General features: G+C 40.6%; 1 protein-coding gene across 9 annotated transcripts in view; it reads left to right on the top strand.

Annotated features, from left to right (window-relative positions):
* IQSEC1 (IQ motif and Sec7 domain ArfGEF 1) overlaps nucleotides 1–19,913 on the top strand; it is a 611,669-nt gene that overhangs the window by 432,043 nt on the left and 159,713 nt on the right. The window lies entirely within an intron of this gene.

Genomic DNA, 19,913 nt, shown 5'->3' with positions numbered 1-19,913 from the left:
CAACTGAAGAAGAATTTTGAAAAACTGGAGACAGTTCAAAGAAGAGCCACAAAAGCGATTTTAAAAGGCTTAGAAAATATGGCTCAGGGACCTCAATATTTAATTTAACAAAGGGAAGGTTAAGGAGTGACTCGACCGTAGAAGTACCTATGTAGGGAGCAGAAATTTAATACTAGAGGGCCCTCTAATCTAGCAGAAGAAAAATATAATAAGATCCGGTGGCTGAGGTTGAAGGTAGACCAATTCAGACTTAAAATCCATGTGTGTGTGTTTTTTCTTTTAACTGCGAGGATAATTAATAATTGGAACAACTAACTAAGGGTATGTCTACACTGCCATCCTAGTTCGAACTAGGGTGGCTAATGTAGGCATTCAAACTTGCAAATGAAGCCCGGGATTTAAATATATCGGGCTTTATTTGCATGTTCCCGGGCGCCGCCATTTTTAAATGCCCCGTAGTTCAAACTCCCTGCCCACGGCTACATGCTGCACAGACTAGGTAGTTCAAATTAAAGCTCCTAATTCAAACTACCGTTACTTCTCCTGCAATGATATTTAAATCCCGGGCTTCATTTGCAAGTTCGAATGCCTACATTAGCCACCCTAGTTCGAACTAGGGTGGCAGTGTAGACATACCCTAAGAGTTGTCATATTTTCTATCAATTTTAAAATCAAAATAGGATGTTTTTCTAATTGGATTTTTTTTCTGGATGATTTTTTACTGGGATTAATTCAAGGAAGTCCTGCATTCTGTTATACTGGATGTCAGATTATATGATCACAAGTGTTCCTTCCGGCTTTGTAATGTATGAATCTATGTTGCTGAGCCAGGGTACCTAAACTTAGTTATGGCCTTTGGAAACTGTTGGCCCCAGTATTTTCAACTTAAAATCTTTACCCCTTTTGTTGAAAAGGGCACATTTTTTTAGCAAGTTCCAAAGATACTGATTTATAAAACATTGTATGCATATTCATAATTTTGTAAGCAGTAAGTATGTGTATGGAGTCAAAGCATTAGTGAATATTGCATTTTTCTTAGTTTGGTGTGTTTAGAGCATATTCTTATTTGATCTTTCATCGAGCGATTAAATATACTTTTAGCAATGCAACTACATTGGAACAATGCTGCACAGATTATTTTTAATGTTTCACTCCAAAATCTCTTGCCTTACAAAGCTCCGTTAGGGAAGATGCTGTTTTCTTTATACAGGTTTTCCATTTGGCTCCATTAGGTGGAATTTGGTGGCAACAGTCTGAACTGATTTGCTGTGGATGTTTTCAGAGCTTTGGAATGACTGGAATAACTGTGGTAATGTCTGACTTGTAACTCCATTAAGCAGAGTGTCTTTTCAGACATCAGGAGAAACTGTCTTTGACCTTCCCTTTTATTTGTCTCTGGACAGTTTTACTAGTAACTTTTTGAGCATATGGAGCAGACATGACATACTGTACATATGGTTTTATAGGACCCTATCATTAGTAACTACTGAATGCAAATGATATCACCACCATGTTGCTCTCTCGGGATTGAAACCTTAGACTCAAAACTCAGCACAGACACTGAGAGTTTGGAAACAAGGTATAGTGTTTCGTATTCCTTCTTCAGATGAGCTTTTACCAGCCTGTAAGTTAAAATAGTTCTGCCTTAATAATAGGACTAAATATAGCACAGAGAACTGCAATGGTGATGTATGAGCATCTCCAGCTAATCATTACAGGCTGCACTAGAGGTTCCCAAACTTTTCTTATTCTTTTCCTCCTTCCAGATCTACCCACTGCCCACTTAACCCCTACCCATCTCTCCTCACTGATACTTGGAAAGTATTTCTTAACACTGCCTGGTTTTAGCCATCTGTCCCTATATCACTGTTACATACAGACATAATTGTAGTGTGGCATGTACAACCAAAGAAAACCCCAAACCCTAATTAAATGTTGATCTTGGTTAGACTGTACAGTTTCTGAGCAACTGAGTCTGCGTTGTTTAGTGATTGGAGGTGAAAACTCCATACATCAGTATCTCTGTGTATCTGTGTTCTCATTGTAAATGTTGAAGTAAATTACCTACTGTATTTTATATAACAAATTCTCACAAAATGCTGAAGCTTCATCAGACTAGCCTAGTATGAAAATGTAATGAATAACATAATTAATAAATAAAACCCACCAATATCACCCAGAGAAGTCTCATATCCCTAGACAACTAATTTACTATAGATCTTTGATGGCTTTGTAAACTTATTTCAGTTTTATTTATTAAAACACCCAAATTTGTGACAACTGTAAAAACTTACTGTGCAATGAATTGGTATTATTATTATTATTATTATTTATTATATAAATAATAATCACTTAAGTAGCACTTTTGTCAGTAGATCACTAAGTATTTTACAAAGGAAGTAAATATCAGAATGCCCATATTGCAGATGGGTAAACTAAGACCTGGAGCAGTGAAGTGACTTGTCCAAGGTTACCCTGCATGCCAGGAATGTAACCCAGGTTGTTATGTATGCCTTTATTACAGTAGATAAATCAAAAAGCATCATCCACCATAGATTATTGAATGGTATAATATCAAAACACTAGCTTAAGAAATCAGCTACATATAAAGATGAGATTCTCTTTTACAAAATAGCGTGTGATAACTTTACATCTTCCTCCAATGTTCATATAACCAATTTGAGGTTGCCTGTCAACAGGAGACAATAGCGCTTCCCACATTGGGCTGTTGAGAGGATTCATTAGCCATTAATCATGAAACATTATAAATTCTAAGCATGATTACTATTAGTTCTGTCAAAACATCCAGATGTCAAAATTACTCCCCCTTGGGCTGTATCCTGTGATGTTACTTTTATCCTCTGCTTCTATAAAGATGATAGGAAGGGAGAATCTAAAAATTGTTTATCATCTGTCAAATGTCTTTATGAAATAGAAAACTATTGAACTATGAAGCTGTTAGCAAAATGTGTTGGTATTCTGGATTCATAAGCCAGCGAAAATGCACTCAGGATTCAGGTATCTGAAGAATATAAAGAGAAAATGAATGCTGCACTCTTTCCCAAGGTTCAGAGAAAGCTGGAGGTTTTTGCAACTTGTCCTGGCACCTTTTACAGGACTTTTTTTCCCTTGGGAAGTTGGTATTTCATTTCTTCTCTAAAAGTTTGTTATTTAGATCCCCTGGTTCGGCTACCCACCCACCTCATGCCTTCTACAGCAGTGCTGCAAAAATGTATAGGTTAGAGATCACATTCAGACAGCCAGAGGACTAACCAAGGATGATGACTAATTGCCTTCTGCTAGATGATGAAGCATAAGGATCACGTTTTATCTTTTAAGTAGGAAAGATGCCCTGCATTATCAGGCACTATTTTCATTATATTCCTGACTCCACTGGGCAGCCTTTTCTCTGTCCTTTAAAGGCATCAAAAGTGTTACCATATGTGACGGTGTGTACTTACCCCACACTGAATCAGGTGGGGTTAAAACCCTTTGTGCGGAGGAAGTCCCACTCCTTCAGCCAGAACCCAACTTATTGACTTTGGCCATGTGGCCATGCTGCCTGGAGTTAAAGGGCCATCCAATATTAACTGTGGTTGCTAGATGGTGCTTATGGTTACTCCTTATGGACTCTGGCTGCCAGGCTGTATCGTTGGGACCTAACAGCTACCTATTAACTTTAGCCATTGGGCTGCACTACCCTACAGTGAGGGTTGATTTTTATGGACTAGGGGAGATCACCGATGATGTAACAGCCGACAGGGCGACGTCCATATCCTGGAATAGCCCCTCCGCACTCAGCTCCGGGGTGTACATACCACACGACACCATATCAAGCCTAAGGATGACTCTTCCTAGCCCTTGTGCGCTTTTATTAAACACAGCTGTGGCTGTGTAGAGTGACATCAATTGAGGATGTAGTAAATGGTCAATCCTTAGCTTTCCTTTAGTGGAAAAAGGAAGAGAATTCTATCTTACAAGCCTATCGGAACTGAAGCTGACACTGTTCTCCCACTGGTCCTTTGGAGTGGAAATTCGATTTAACACTGTCCACAAAGAGTTCATTCCTCTGTGGAAGTTGGGAGTCTATTTTCAGTAGACACTGGATCTGAGTCCCAAACATCCTGATTCAGCAACACTTCCTTATTCTCAAAGCACCAAGTATCATGCTGTCTTTGATGGGACTTAAGCATATGCTTAAAACAGAGCATGTGCTTACGTGCTTTGTTGGACAAGGACAGGCTGTTTTGAATTAAGGCACAAAATCTAGTAAACACAATTCCAGGAGCAGTGCCTAGTAAATTAGAGCACCAGACATATCGTGGCCGACTCTCCCATGTTAACGTTGTGTATTTGTGTGTGTTGTGTGGGAGGGGTTCTAAAACAACACTATCTGGGGAGCATCCAGAGGGAAATAGGAAAACACGATAGCCATTTATCTTGGTTCCTGTCCTTATGGTAGCTGCTGATATTTATTTTCATTAGTCGTAAGCATAAGTCTGAGAGCCATTGATGTCTAAAAATGGTTTTAGGAAGTCTGAAATATGTCAAGTAGCAGCTTTCTCCCTCTCTCCCACCAGAACGCCGTGCTATCTCTTCCAGTTTGCAGATATATTTAATGAGATCCCCTGAGGCAGGCAAAGCGTGACGTTGTGATACCGCATTTGTTGTGTTAATTAAAAACATAATGAGACACTAACAGCAATTGCCTCAAAGTCCAGACACGGTGCTGTTTATAGTCATTCCTCTTTGGATGAATAATTGTTTAGTGTGTGTAGGTGTCTCTCTGGAAGACAAGGTAGCAGTGCCATTATATAAGCAAAATATAGGATTTAGTTAGAGTCAGTATGAAACTCAAGCATGTGTTTGGTAAAACTGTGTTTCTGAAAACAAAAGAAGTGCAAAAATACAGGTGTAGTATTAATACTCTATATTATTTCCTCTTTGCACTGCTACATTTTGGACACCCTGAACTAAATGCTACGTGGCTGCCATAGTGCAAATCCTCTGCCATATGAATTCTGACAGACAGGGCACCAAAGAGTAAGAATGTATTATTAATATTCTGCAGAGAACCTACATAGGCACCTACCAGTCATTGTATGATTACATCAGTGTTAGATCTGCCCGATCTGGCATATTAGTTAGTCCACATCCTAACAAACTTCTAAGTACTTTAGAGAAGTTTGGCTTGTGGGGTACCTTTCACACCTTCTTTCCCCACCTTGCACATCAAACTGTGTTTGGGGTTTGACCAGACATGGAGGGTTTGAAATAATGCTCTCTTTTTAATCACCATCTTAAGTGCTGTTTTAAAATTCATCTGAGGATTTGCAAGAAATGCTTATATGGTGCCAATTAGTCATCAAGGCAGCCAGTAAGTACAGTCATTATTTATAACAAGAAAAGAGAGTTGATTAAGCAACTCCTACACAGAGTTAGCTAAAAGCAAATAATAGTATTTATTGTTAGTAGCTCCAGGAAGTTTTAGATATTGAACATCCACAGATGAGTGATTATTTTTATTACCAGTGACTTGATGGAATTATTTTTAAAGTGCTTCAGGATAGTGAATTTGAGAAGTAAATATTTGTACAGTGTAGTCCAGAAAAAGATAGGGCAGCCCACTCAAACACTGGATACGCAAGAACATAAGAATGGCCATAGTGGGTCACATAGGGGTGAAACTAAACTTAGATTTCTTACAGATACGGTAGCATTACGAACACGTCCCCCCCTGCTCCTGAAGGTTCACGGGCTGGGAGTTGGTGGAGTGTGGGTGTGGGAGAGCTCAGGGCAGAAGGTCGGGATGTGGAGGATGCAGGAGTCAGGTGGAGGAGCGTGGGGATGCTCAGGGCAGGGGCATAGGGGGTGCAGGAGTCAGGGCAGAGGTTTGTGGGGGGGGGTACTCAAGGCAGGGGATTGGGCGTGTCTGGGGAATCTCAGTGCTGGGACTGCGGTGCCCAGCTTCCAGCTCCCCTGGGACTGGCCGGAACCCCACTGCCTGGCCACTGGTTACTCCATGCACTGTGGTCCCTGCTGCCAACTGCCCCACATGCTGGAGTCCTGGCTGCTGGCCCTGCATGCCATGCCGCCTCCTGCAGCAGTGCACCCCAGTGCCATTCTGCTCCTTTTTACCAGAGTGGCACACTGGGGCACACCACCTTTCACCTCTGCCAAATGTCCATCCAGCCCAGTATCCTGTCTTCTGACAGTGGCCAGTGCTCTCTTTTCCGAGCTGAAAAGTTCCAATCTCATTAATCTCTCCTCATATGGAAGCTAATCCAGACCCCTAATCATTTTTGTTGCCCTGAACCTTTTTGTTTCTGAACTTTTGCCCATTCCAATATATCTGTCTTGAGATGGGACAACCACATCTGCATGCAGTATTCAAGATGTGGGCGTACCATGGATTTATACAAAGGCGATATGAGAGCTTATTTCTTCTTGTGTATTCCTTTCTTAATGATTCCCAACATTGAGTGGGCTGCTGCTGCCCACTGAGAACTATCTACAATGATGCCAAGATCTCTCTCAATGGTAACTGCTAACTTAGACCTCATCATTTTATATCGTTGGGATTATGTTTTCCAATGTGCATTACTTTGCATTTATGAACATTGACTTTCATCTGCCATTTTGTTGCTCAGTCACCCAGTTTCATCTGCCTGTGACTTAACAATCTTGAGTAGTTTTGTATCACCTGCAAATTTAGCCACCTTTTTCCAGATACTTCAGCCATATATTGAATAGCAGTGGTCCCAGTACAGACATCTAGGAAACACCACACTTATCTCTCTCCATTCTGAAAACTAACCATTTATATCTAGCCTTTGTTTCCTATCTTTTAACCAGTTACCAATTCATGAGAAGACCTTCCATTATAACCCAAGGCAGCTTACTGCTTATGAGCCTTTGGTGAGGAACTTTGTCAAAGGCTTCCTGGAAATCTAAGTACACTGGATCCATTGGATCCCCCTTGTCCACATGCTTGTTGACCCCCCCCCCCTCGACGAATTCAGGAGATTCGTGAGGCATGGTTTCTCTTTACAAAAACTATATTGACTTTTCCCTAACAAATTTTGTTCATCTCTTTCTGACAATATTGTTCTTCACTATGGTTTCAACCATTTTGCCTGGTACTGGAGTCAGGCTTACCAGCCTGTAATTGCTGGGATCACTTCTGGAACCCTTTTTAAAAATTGGCACCATATTAGCTATTAGTCATTTGATACAGAAGCTGATTTAAATGATAGGTTACAGACTTCAGTTAGTAGTTCTGCAATTTCATATTTGAGTTCCTTCAGAACTCATGGATGAATAGTAGGGATGTTAAAATGTGTTTAATTAGGTAATCATGTAATCACTGAAAATTTCAGAGGTTACCCGGTTACACGTGGGGTGACAGTTGGCTCCCAAGGTGCAAGCAATGTCCAATCCACCCCCAAATACTGACCCAATGGGACTGAAGTGGTACCCAATCATTTTGTAGAGCAGGGAAGAACACACAAGGTCACACAAGTTAATTTTTAAGAAGTAACAAGTAATCAAAGTGCCACTAGTTATTTAATGAAATAACTGAAGAAGCAAGTAGTCAGGGTGGCTCAAAAATTGTTTAACCACAGTATCTGGTGTACAGTAGTATAAACAGCAATATCAAAATAGCACCCAGAATAACTAGCATCCCTCAGTTGGGAGTGTCAGCAAAGAACAAGTCTCTTTCCTCCCCCTTCCCCCCGCCCCCCACACACACCTTTTGCCTCCTTTCAGCTGGTATCTTGCTGGTGACTGACTGAGACTGTCTCTTATCAAGTTGCCTACTGGCAATCCAGAATGAATCTTTAATTTTTTATTATTTGAAAACTATCCTCTTTGTCCCTAGTCTTGGTCTGGAATTCAGGGGACATTACCTGCCTTGTGGGACCTAATTTTTCCTATGATCTGTCCAGTGCAATCAGTACAAAGTACTAAGACTTAAATGCTGAGTGTAACATTATTGTGCTATCCTGCTTTCCCTCCAACATTTTAGAGCTGTGGGGGTATGTCTACACTACCCTCCTATTTCGAAATAGGAGGGTAATGTAGGCATACCGCAATTGCAAATGAAGCCCGGGATTTGAATTTCCCGGGCTTCATTTGCATAAGCGGGGCGCCGCCATTTTTAAATCCCTGCTCGTTCGAACCCTCGTTCTTAGAAGCCTAGTCCGAACTACCTAGTTGGTGCCGCGTGTAGCCACGCGGCACGGGGTTCAAACGAGCGGGGATTTAAAAATGGCGGTGCCCCGCTTATGCAAATGAAGCCCGGGAAATTCAAATCCCGGGCTTCATTTGCAATTGCGGTATGCCTACATTACCCCGCTAGTTCGAACTAGCGGGGTAATGTAGACATACCCTGGGTTATCTGCCAATGGAGCACGGTAAAAATTAGAAACAGGGATCATTATATATACTGAATTTACTGACACATAAGTTTTGCCTTCTGACTTATGGATCCATTTTTGTGATGTACCAAAGAACTGTGAGTTCATAAAAATGAAACTTGAGTCAAGAGAATGGAACAAGGAACCTGCAAAGGGATGAGGAATTTTCCTTGGTTTGCTTTTTGTCTGACAGCAAAAGAAGGCTCAGAAAGGCAAGGTCTGGCCATCTAGTCTCCACTAACTTCTGCCATGAGGTCAGGAGACTGGACTCGATGACTTGTCAAAGTCCCTTCCAGTCCTAGTATTCTATGAACTTGGAGAGATGACAGTAATTCTAGGGACATTGGTACAAAGGGCCTGTGGATATCACCAAAAAGCTAAATGCTATGCTATAGAATGATGAACCATTTTACTTTAGCCATTTAACTGAGGGCATCTCCTACTTTGGATTGGGTGTGCAGGGAGGTGTATTGGCTGATTAGAGCCAGTTAGGATGTACAGTGACTGCATGTCCTTCCGGGAGAGAGATAATAGGAGGAGGTGATAGAGAATGATCTACTGTAGCAATTAGCTGATGAATATATAAATAACTTAAAGCAGCGTGTGACTTCTGGGGAGCACAATGACCTAGCAGCACATTGCCGCTGGAGATGTTGAGTCCACCATGGTTTAAGCCACATGTATATGAATGAGCAATCTCTGCTTAGCTGAAGGTGAATCTCTTCATCAGAAACTTCATTAAAGCAAAGTAGACTTAGATTTGTACTCTAAGAATGGAACAGGACTGGAATATTTATAGATTTATAATGCACTGATCACATTTTCTCAGGCTTTAACAGATCGTAATTGAGCTGAACCTAAAAAAAAAATCCTATTTCCCAGAGTGAAATTGTTAAATTTGCCAAGGAAGCCAGAGTAGGCTTTGTAGTAAAATAAACTACAATTTGCTTGCTTGCTTCTGCAAAGCACAATTTGATTGCATTTTCGGGAGCAATGGCTTTGTCACATTTTTCTGCATCCTCTTGCAATTACAAACTTAGATTGTACTGCAAGAGCTAGACAGCTGAATTTACAAATCATTCCTTGATTTTTTCCATTCACTATTTTAACAGGCTTGGTTGATTTTGTATATATAAAATGTATATATACCATGTGAATATGCTTTTAAGTATATATGTTTATATATGTGTGTATATATGTATAAAACTAGAAGATTTACCCAGCATTGCTCATGTCCTTAAATAAGTTTTGTTTTTCTTCATTTAATTCATTGTTCTGGGGTGAGATGGGGGATGAGGGGTTCAGCATGCAGGCTGTCCCAAGGAGAGAGGACAGTCCCAGCCCTTACTCACTGCAGCAGCTTGTGGTCAGGTGAGAAACACCTGTCCATGGCTGCTGCAGTGGGCACAGCCAGGGAAGGAGTGCATGTCTGTGAGCTGGGGGACAGATAGACACATGGACAAGCAGCCATGCAAACAGACAAATTCTCTGAAATATATAGTATATAGCTATCACTTTCCCCATCCCTGCCCTCTGCTGGCCCAATGGGATGATAGCTGTCCTAGTCCCCAACTTTGGCCCCTTGCTGCCCCTCTGTGGTCATTCTACAGTATAACACCCTTCTACCAGACTCCTTTCTTTCCCTTTTATGAGAAACAATTGAATTCCAGGCACATCCCATTCTCCTGGGTCAACCAAACCCTGACCTTGCTTTAAGTTATGATAGGAGGAAACTGCATACCATATTTGGTGGTCCTAGCTTTCACCATTTAGAAGGAGTTCTTGAACAAATAAGACTCACAGATGGATGGACGGACAGACAGGTGAATGTTTCTAAAATATATAATAATAATAAGATGAAATCAAGCCACTCTATTGTATTTTTAGGGATTAAAAAAACACCAAAAGCCAGAAGTGAAGAGTAATAATGTAGCCCCTGAAGTCATCTGAAGTAAAGTAGCACGACGCATTTTCAAGAATTAATGATAAGCGAAAAGCATCTACCTCATTTCAAATTATGCACTACTTGTAATTCTCAGAAAGCATGAGAAACTATTGGATAAGGTCAGTCCTTGTATAAATGGTTTGTAATAACTTTAGAATTCATTCCCTATATGTACATGGTTCCTCTAATGCTTGTGAAATGTGTGGAAGTAGAAAATGTTGCTTTATTACAGCAAGATCTGGTTCTAAGATTGGTCCATAAAATGCAAGGTGAGAAGATCTAGATGTTTCCCAACATGTTTTATGCTGTCCATATAGTAACTAAAAATTATTCTGTTTTAGGGATTCTAAAATAAGCTATGATTCACAGATCAAAAATGCTTTAATTTTAGATCAAAATATTTATGTTAATGCTGACCCAAAATTAAAGACTTCAGAGGATTAAAATTCTCAGAGGGGTAGCTGTGTTAGTTTGTAAATGAAAAAAATTAAAAAACAACCAATAGTTCTGCAGCACCTAGAGACAAAAATGTAGATGGTATCATGAGCTTTCATGGACCCCTTTTACTCCATTCATCTGAAGAAGTAGTTTGTGCCCACAAAAGCTCATGATACCGTCCACATTTTTTGTTGGTCTCTAAGGCGCTGCAGAACTATTTGTTATTTTTTAAATGACTTCAGAGGAGTGACTATAGAATCTATGAGGAAAAAGTCTCAGAACTGCATACAAAAAGACTGCTTTTCTAGTGTGCTTGCTGGTTATTTCTACTGACAAGACTGCAAAATCATGGTGCATCAGCTTAGTAATCAGTTCACGATGGGATCATGTATTAATGTAGTAGACTTGGATTCTGGGTCATCTAGTGGTTTCAAAACTAGTGAGAGTAAAAATAGTGTTAATTTTGGATACCAAGGCAGAAGAGTACACATAAAAACTGGTTGGTTGGAGTTTAGTTGGGGAACCAGTGAAGACGGGCTTTTCAAACAGTGTGCAGATCAAGTTTAGAAAAGGTATTCTTGTTCTTGTAACTGTGCGCTATAGCAGCCATAGATTTTTGAGTTACCCATTGTGTGTTCTGGCAAAACCACTGAAGATACGATCAGCATTAATCACCTGGTTGTCATTTCTTTTTGGAACAGAAATTCTGTGGTATAGTGAGTCTGGGGATGATATGCCCTGAGATAGGCGTGTCCTTAAGATGATTAAATCAGGCATATTTGTGGGCATATTGTATTTGATGATAGACTTACTCATCATAGTGATTGAAATCTCTCCCCCTTTTTTTGAGATGAGGAAAGCTCTTGTTTGAGGCATTGTGAATGCTAGAAAGTGCTGTGCTGAAACGCTCAGTAATGGAAGCCAATCCTGATCCTTCAGTCTAGCAATTCTTAGAAATGGAAGAATTACATAGGACTAAAAATTTTGGATCTCTTAAGGCAAAGATGCAGAAACTTCAGTTCTGTCTGCTAGAGATTGTCACTGAGTATCAGAAGGGCTGAAACACTTTTTATAGTGGGGCTGCTGATTATGGAAACCATGGGAATGATGTATTTGGTTGCTACTACTGCAGGCTGCGGGGTATGGTAGCACACTAAACAACCCTAGTTCCAGCAGCCCTGCTGAATATATGGATTTACTGAGCTACAGCAGCCACCTGTCACATGATTTCAAGGCTTGAACACTATCCAGTGAGGTAATGGTTAAAGGAATTGGCCCATTATGGTAACCTACAAACTGAGAATCTGTTAAACCACTTTACATGTGAGAAGAAAATGGAGCGCGTCCTACATGAGTGGCTTAATCTCTAATTACACTTGGACATCATAAGAGCCACACAAAACAATGCACTTGCATGTTAAATAAGGCTTTTAACTACCTACCCATTAGGTTATTAGGACCATGGTGGAAATACTGTTCTCATTATATTATTACGATGCACTGAGCGAATGGGGATGTTGCCAAAACGACACACTTACCTTAATTTGATGGTGCCTGTTTTCACCCAAAGGTGAATCTGTCTGGTCTCTCCTCACTCCCAGTAGCTATGCCGGAGGTAGAGAAGTCCTGTCCCTCCACTGCCCAGTCAGAGCTTTGGTGGGGGTGCTCTTAGGGAAAAGAAGACATCAGATTTCATGGGGAAGGGATTATTTCATGGTCTGTGATGCATTTTGCAGAGCTGTGAAATTGGGCCCTAGATATAAATATATAAAAAGGAGGGATTTGTTATTATGGTTTGTTCTAGGTAAAAGGAATTAATCACCTTTTTTTTGGCATTTAGGTCTTATGTATGATAAGTCTAGTTGTGGGCCTCATTCATCATAATATGTTTATCTTGTACAGTCACAGTTGGCTTTTCACATCTTAAATCAACCATGACTTTAATTCACTGGGTATGGGTTCTGCAGATTTTCTTTGCATAGGCTTTCATGCTGGTCTTAGGGAGATAAAAGTGAACAGTGCTGGCTAGAAACCTTTGAAAGCAGCAGTTACACAGGCTGGGATACGTAAAATCGATCTAGTTATAATTGTTATAGTGGTTGAGGTGCAAAAGAAATTAGCAAAGAGTGAGATAAGAGGCAAGTGCAAATAGAGACCAAATCTTGTTTGCTTTGTTCGGATGAGCAGACCCATTGATTTCCAGTAGGATTTGGCCCAGGAATAGCACTGCACTGAAAGACCCAAAGGTAGCAAAGGACAAGAGTGTAAGGCAAATTGCTCCCCTGGTTCTTTACTTAACTAAACAAAGAAAACTACAGAATAACTGATCACTCTGGATCAAACATAGCTGGAGAGACACTCAAAAATAAAAAGAGGAATCAAGGAAAAATGGTTCTAGCAGGAATGGAGACCTTAATTTTTTTTTAGAAAAGCTTAAGGAAAAACCAGAGCTGTTGAAAATTGTAGGCGAGAACCATACCCCTAGAGAAAGATGTGAACAACCTAGAAGTGAATGAAATGTGACAGAGGCATTCTGCAAAGAGAAAGGAGCAGCAAAAATGGGAAAAGCAAGGCTACAAAGTGACAGAAGTTTACTGAGATTTAGTGTAAGGGTTTGTCTACACTGCACGCTTATTTTGAAATAAGATATTCCAGAAGAAATAATCTGAAATAGAGTATTTCAAAATAGCACGTCTACACTACAGGGAAGGTTCAAAATTAGTCCAAATAAGGCTTCCCTAATGTGGACGTGCTACCTCGATATAAAACCCCAGGAAGCACAGGGGAGTAATTACTCTGAATGGCCCTGAGGAGGAGCTATTTCAAAATAGCAGCAGTAGAGTGTCCACACTACTGCTATTCCGAAATAGCCCTTTTAGAATAGGTGTTGTTTCTCGTGGAATGAGGTTTACAAAAGTTGGCATAAGCTGTCTGTTATTTCAAATAACAGAATTGCTCTGTGGACACTCTTGTCGTTATTTTGGAATAACGGCTGTTATTCTGAAATAATGCTGCTGTGTAGATGCACCCTAAAGGAATTCTACGGGTGAAGGATGGATGTGCAGGATCAGCAAATGCTTAGGATAGTATCAGATGATATGATGCTGGAAGCAAATATTAGGGAAAGAAGAGATCTAGCATATAGTATGCTGACCTGACCATGACTGTGATCATGACAAGAAAGAGATTACTAGAACACTAGCTGAACTTCAGATGGAAGCAGCTCTTCATTAAGGAAGATGCAAAATAGGAAAATGTTGGGTATTTGAAAAATTTCTGTTTAAGTCCTGGGAAACCTGGATGGTATTCATAAAGAATGAAATTGATTGCCAAGTTGTGCATTAGAAGGTAGATAAACAAGGAGTAAGGACCAGATCCTGTTAAGAGTTACTCTTGCAGGGCTGGATCCTGCAAGATGGTGAACACCACGTTAGCAAAGCATTTAAGGATGCAAGTAGGTCTTTTGAAGTCAGTGGATCTGGTCGCATATGCTTATGCATTCATTGGATTAGGATCTGAAAATTCAACAACTTGCAGAATCAAGCCCATAATTATGCCTGGGCATCCCATTGAAAAATGGATTAGATCATGCTTGGATATTAAGATCATTTTATATGAGCGAGGTCTACTATAGAATAATGGCCCGTGGCAGTGTAAACAGCATGACTTGAGGCATTTACAAATAGCTCCAGTAATGCACCAAAGCATATATGGTTGAATAAAATACTGTGCTGGCTTGGGACAGACTAGTTTATCTCATTAAATTACTCCATCTCTAAATGTCATCATAACATGATGGTACTTGTATGGTCCATGATATGCTAGAGAAGCAAAACATTCAAAAACTTATGTTTTAATAAATGACAGCAGACTGTTGTTTACATATAACACCGTTGTAGTGTTAACCTCAGATCTAGTGCCAAGTGATGAATTAACAATCGCACCAATGCTTCTTCCCAGGTCCAGTTTTGTTTTTCATTTAAAATTTCTTGGTACAAATTAGTCCTTTTGTGACCACTCTATTGCAGAATCTTTCCAGGAAAGATATTGTTGTAAGTTTGATAAAATAGTTTACACAAAATCATAGTACATTTAATTTTGAATAGGTAAGTCTACTTCTTCATGCCCATGCACATGCAAGTTGATTTCAAATATAGTATATTTATGTATATACATTTGTTTATACCATAAACAATTTCTTCTTAAGTATTCTTCCATAGTAAGGTATAAACAGATTCACAAAATATACATGTTTGGGGTGGGGTGTCTTTTTTTGTACTTCAGTCTGGTTGGACAATGAAAATAGACTAGTTATTTTAATGTTGGTTTATAATCAGTTTATAATCATTTTCACTGTCTGGTTCTTGTGTACTATCATATTGATGCAATGTGAGTGCTTAGATTTTGACACTGGGCAAAATTTTCAGAAGCATCTAAAGGGTGTGTCTACATGGGACATTACTGAATACAAAGTCAGACTCTCAATCTACAGTGCAACCGTTTCTTGTGCAAAAGCTTTCATGTAGACACCACTAGAGCACACTGAATATCCCAGTGTGCACTTTGACTTACTACACTTCACAGGTTGTAGTAGCTAAAGGGCATTCTGGGAATTTCAGTGTGCTTTAGCTGTGTCTACATGGATGTTACTGCACAGCAAGCCATTTTCAAGCCAGTTCACAGATCCTTCCCTTCAACCTACATCCCATCAATAATTAAACATCCAAATGGGGGGAAAGTGGCTTCTCACTCAATACTGATCAGTATGATAGGTTTACATAAATCAAAGGATAACACTTCACACGCATCTGCAGCTATGTCTAGAGCAGGCATGTCCAAAGTCCGGCCCGCGGGCCAATTGCGGCCTGTGTTCCAGTTTAATACGGCCCCACAGGTAATTTGGCAATATCTATCTTTTAAGGCCCCCAACGAATCCATATGTATTGAGATGAATACATTGTAAAATCTCAGTTAATGTCAGTTGGTCTAAATCAGTTATAAATATATTTGGACACAACATGTATACTTGGTGTTATGTTCCTGTTCATATTTTTTTAACTTAAAAGTTGACAGACAACCTTTATTACCAATAATATGTAATGTACTTTACAATGTTCCTGACATATATTTCAGCTTCCTGGAAAGGCAGAGTGATTTAACACCTGTTTAGATTTGTATTCCATGTGACGAAATGAAAAGTATGCCGTTTGCAATAAACTTTGCATAAAATAGTTAATTTGCATTTAATTTTAATGGTTCAAAGAATGTCAGGCAAAATGGTCGGCCCTCACGCATGTTCACTTCATCAAATCTGGCCCTCTTTGAAAAAAGTTTGGACACCCCTGGTCTAGAGTATCTTCCAAAAAAAACTTCTTCTGAAAGAGAGCATCGAAAATGTGATCTCCTTTTTCGAAAGAGAGTGTCCAGACTGAATGGACACTCTCTCGCATATAAGCTGTGATTGCTATAGATGGAATGGCTTTTTCCTCTTTCCTCTTCTTCTGAAAGAACTCCCTCTTCCCCGTCCACACACGCCTCTTTGTGGAAAAGCTCTTTCGCAAAAAGGCTTTTTTCTCATAGAATGAGGATTACCAATGCTGGAATAAATCCCTCTGTTCTTTCAATTTTCTTGCGGAAGAATGCAATTGCAGTGTGGACGTTCCTCAAGTTTTGTCAGAAAATGGCCATTTTTCTGATAAAACTCTGTAGTGTAGACCTACCCTGCTGATGCTGATGTCCGACTACGAGCCATGACTAAATCAGATATAATGCCGTTGTCAGCTGGCAAAGACTTTTGAGAAAGTGTTGTCTGTTGGTTTGGATACACGACTGTGGACTCAGAATTCCTGATTTCTAAGTCTGGTTCAATGCTGACATTGTTTTTTATCACTTTGAGCAAGTCACTGTGTTTCACTTTTCCCTTTTGTGAAATGGAGATGCAGGTATATTCCCATCTCATGTGGCTGTGATAATAAACCGTTAATGTTTGTATATCCTTTGAAGAAGTGAAATGCTATATAATTCAAAGTATTATTATTATAATGCAACAATATTCCCAACATACAGTACAGATTTCTGTTCAAGCAGTAACCTTTTGACCGACCATTGTGATGGAGTGTGCAAAGATGCTTTCAGTAGAGTGGCAGGGTTTATTGGACTCTGTCAGTCTCTTCTCTAAATTGCCCTTAGCTGACTATTATTCTGCCACAGCTTATTTTTAGGTCTTGCCTAGTCATTTTAACATCTCTCCTGTGACTGCTACTAGCCAGGCAGTTCAAAAACTCAGATAGGATCTGGGGACTACTTATGTTTAAGTCTTTTCCTTTTGTCTTTTAGCGTTGAAGAAGATGGTATGCACTTCCATAATGTTGTAATTTATAGATCATTCAATAGCAGTCAATTCTTTGTTTCTTTTTCTGAAAATGTTCGTTTCTTTCTATCCCATGTGTGACAGAGCGGTTGCGCCCCGCACTCTGGCTGCCTCGGTGCCAGCACTGTGCGGGCAGCCGCGGCTGCAGGAGAAGTGGCGGAGGTGTGGCGCCTGTTCAGCACTGGCACAGGTGGATGATGTCACCAGCCGGCCTGGCGGCCGCAGAACAACTACTCCACAAGAACCCTGCCGCCGGGGAAAGCCAGAGGGCGGGGAGTTTAAAAGGTGGAGGGCAGAAGAGCAAAAGGGGGAGGCAAAGCAGGATCCTGAGAGGATATTGCCGGTGCGAGATAGCCAGAGTGGTCCGGAGACAAAGAGGACGGAGGTACAGGGACCGTAGGAGGCAGGTAGGAAGTGGCCTAGGGCGGGGTCGTGGAGCCTGAAGGCTGGCGTGTTTAGGAGTGACACCCCCGTCAGCCAGGTGGGGAGATTTGATCCCCACCTTAGGGCCTGGGCTGGGACCTGGGAGTGAGGGTGGGCCGGGGTCCCTCTACCTGTCCAGGCAGTGTTGGATGGAAACCAGAGCCGCGGCCCATATGACGTGGGAAGCTAACGGTATTCCTGTGGACAAGTAAAAGGGACTAACGGCGGATCCGTTCGGACTGGGGCAGATGCCGGCTTATTCAGGTAGAGGGTATATTGGGCTCATCAGAGGGGAGAAGGGCAATAAACTCAATGAATTGCATACCCTGCTAGTGCGTCATGTAACAGGGAGAAGGGCAATAAACCTGGTGAATCGCATACCCTGCGAGTGCATCATGTAACACCATGGAGACTGGCAAAGAGTTTACAGAATTCTTTGTCACTTTCATATAGGTCAGAGGCGGAATGATCTGTATAGTAGTCTTGTTCATCTTCTCTGCCAAGTGCCACATTGGTCCCTGGAAAATATCTACAAGTGCTTGGTTTGTTTGGTTCTCTGCTAATTCCAGACATTCTACTCCATTAATTACAGGTTTGTGATGTACGTGGCATTATTTTAAAGCTAACTGGAAATATATTGTATATGCCATTGCTCAGGCCTACGTTGCCAGTCAGAATTACAAATGAGGAAGTCCAGTTTAATTATCATAGAGATAATTAAATAATGTGATACAATATTAATATCATGTTGAAATCATCAAAATAAATTACATATGGAACAAGAATTCAAGTTTCTAGACTCGCAAGCCTGCCCAGACATGTAGATAGAGAGGAGAATCCCTCAACATAGCTCTGAGGTAACTGTGAGCTGGAGAAACGTGCTGATTATTAGCTTGTAAAGGAACAAGAATTAACCTCAGAATTCTTGAATTCATCTCTGTCATAATCATAGCTTAGTGCTAGGTCAGATGCTGAAGCCCGTTTTGGTAGATTAGGTTGACTGCTATTGTGTAAACTCAGACACATGCTGGCCTTGAAGAGCCTTTAACACCACTGTTTGTTGGACTTCTCCTGGTGTAAGTGAAACTGGTCATAAGACTTCACACTCAATGGAGGCTTTCGTGGAATTTAAAAATGAGGAAATCTTTCCACATTTAAAAACCACATAGGGATTGACACACTGCACCAGCTTAACTGTGGGTGCTTAAACTAAACTAGAGACATCTTTAACAAAGCTACTAGCATTGGCCGTTGTCTGAATTCACTTGTAGGACACAATGGTTTGTTAGTGCTACTGGGATCTGATGCTAGGAAACCATCAAAAAGGTTTGACCGTGGTTTCAAGTGCATGCTGAGGGACAAATCTTCCTAAGAATCCTAAGTAAATTGAGGTGCACTTTTGGGATCAGAAACCTTCCCCCATTTGCCTGCTCTGGGACACCAGCAGAGCCACTTCAGGGCACACAGGCTATCATAGCCACCATCGTTGCTGACTTAGCAGGGTGTGTTAATTGTGTTTTAATATGTGTTTACTAACGCAGGTATAAAACTTGATTGAAACTGGACATGAATGTTAGTTCCCAGCCATGTTTATCATGAGTCATTATACTGGAATTTGCAACTGCATTAGCTAAAAATCTCAGTGCTGCAAAATCTGTGTGTTTGTGTGCATGTGCATAGGTGTATGGGGGATGCAGTAGGGAGGAATGTTTCTGTGCTGTCCTCATTCGCATCCCAAAAGTGTCTTTCTGGCCCTTTTCGCAGACCATGATGTGAAGCATGCAAAGCAAAAGATAAATAAACTAAAGTGGGCAACCTAAAAGAGGAAGTGAGTCAACTTAAAAACACATCTAAATGCATGTTTTTGTGGCAAACAGCACTGAGTGAAGGCAAAACCTATGCTACCTGGAGGAATTCCACCTTTTACTACTAGAGTTGGAAGAGTTACGGGGTCTGTTCTGGTTCATGTCCATTTTCCCTGGGGAAAACTCTAGAGATAACAGTGGAATTTTTCCTGATTTACACCTATGTAAATGAGAGTAGAATCAGAGACATGTTATCTGTTGGCTTCTCTCATTCACACTTTGGAGATATACCAGAGATGCTCTACATCACAGTTCATATAAAACAGGTTATTGGTTTTAAAAAATTCTCTTATCATTGCTCATGCAAGAGTAATCAAGATTGTATCAGTATTCCCATTAAAAACTCCTTTCCCAAAATCAGTAAGTCCTTTGGCTTCCCTATGCCCAGGCTGATTTTCTTATGTATGTGACTGTGCTTAATCTTCCCTGGTGTGTCTGTGCCACAGTGAGAC

The sequence above is a fragment of the Pelodiscus sinensis genome, chromosome 11, assembly GCF_049634645.1.
Source record: "Pelodiscus sinensis isolate JC-2024 chromosome 11, ASM4963464v1, whole genome shotgun sequence".
In the NCBI taxonomy this organism is placed as follows: domain Eukaryota; kingdom Metazoa; phylum Chordata; order Testudines; family Trionychidae; genus Pelodiscus; species Pelodiscus sinensis.
This window is presented reverse-complemented; position numbering and strand designations above follow the sequence as displayed.